The following is a 1,426-nucleotide window of genomic DNA, read 5'->3' as shown; positions in this document are numbered from 1 at the left end:
AGAATAAAGTGAGTAGAGTAGAGTAGAATTCTTTATTGGCCAAGTGTGATTGGACACACACAAGGAATTTGTGTTTGGTGCAGATGCTCTCAGGGGTACAATAAAAGAAAATATAAATTTGTCAAGAATCTATCAGTTAGCAACACTTAATGATTGTCATGGGGTCAAATAAGCAATGAAAGAAACAATCAATATTAATAAAAAATTCTTAAGGATACAGGCAACAAGTGACAGTCACACAGTCCTAAGTGGGAGGAAATGGGTGATAGGAACCAATGAGAAAAAAAAAATGGAGTAATAGTTGTGCAGACTTAGTGAAAGTAGTTTGACAGTGTTTTCCTCCCTAAAAGAGGCTGAAATTTCGGTGTGTCTTATACTCCGAATGTAGGTTAGCAGAGTGGTGGCATTCCGGGGAAAAAACTGTCCTTGTGTCCAGTTGTCTTTGTGTGTGCGACGTTTTTGAGGGCAGCAGTTGGAACTGTTAGCATTCCATACATTGCTGGTTAGTTCATATATTGACAAGTCCAGCCAGTGTAGTACATACCGTGTTTTCCCCGATAGTAAGACAGTGTCTTACTTTCTTTTTACCCCCAAAAGCCCCACTAGGTCTTACTTTCGGGGTATGTCTTACATACCCCCCCCCCGCCATTTCCCGCCTCCACTCACCAAATTGACAGGGTGAAGTCGGGGAAGACCCAGGGAAGGTTTCTTCGGCCGCCCAGCCAGCTGATCTGCTCGGCAGCGCGGCAGCAGCCCTGGCGGCGGTTCCCTCCGCTTTGACGGCGCTGGTCCGCTTCGCTTCGTCCCCGCAACCCGACCCGCTTCCCCGACACGCGTCTGGAGGGGAGGAGCCGCTCTGCGCAGTTGGGGCAGCCCTTGCTCTGCCGGAAGGAGAAGCGCAAGTGGATGCGGAGTGCCCGGGAGGCGCATTTATCCGGTCCTTCGCTCCGCATTCCACTCGCGCTTCTCTCCTTCTTCCCTCTCCGCCTCGCCAAGTCAGGGCGCAGAAGAGGCTTTAGCGGGGAACCAGCGCTTCGCAGGAAAAACAATCCAGGCTTGCCAACCCGGAAATGCGAAGGCGAAGGACGGCGCTGGTCCGAAGTTGTAGAAGCGAGCCGAGCGAAGCTGGAGCGGTCCGGTAGCTGCGCCCTCCTTCGCCCGCCTCCCTTTCCGGCAGGCAGGGCTGCCCAACTGCGCAGCAGAGCAGCTCCTCCCCTCCAGACGCGTGTCGGGAGGAAACGGGTCGGTTGCGGGGGATGAGAGCGAGCGGACCAGCGCCGTCAAAGCGGAGGGGAACCGCCGCCAGGGCGCCGTGAACTGCTCCAATGCCTCCCTCGCTTTTAGTACCGTGTTTCCCCGAAAGTAAGACATATGTCTTACTTTCGGGGTATGGCTTATATTAGCCGACCCCCCTGAAACCCCCCCA

This window comes from Erythrolamprus reginae, chromosome 3, assembly GCF_031021105.1.
Source record: "Erythrolamprus reginae isolate rEryReg1 chromosome 3, rEryReg1.hap1, whole genome shotgun sequence".
Taxonomy (NCBI): domain Eukaryota; kingdom Metazoa; phylum Chordata; class Lepidosauria; order Squamata; family Dipsadidae; genus Erythrolamprus; species Erythrolamprus reginae.
The sequence above is the reverse complement of the archived record's forward strand: the minus strand, read 5'-3'. Positions refer to the sequence as shown.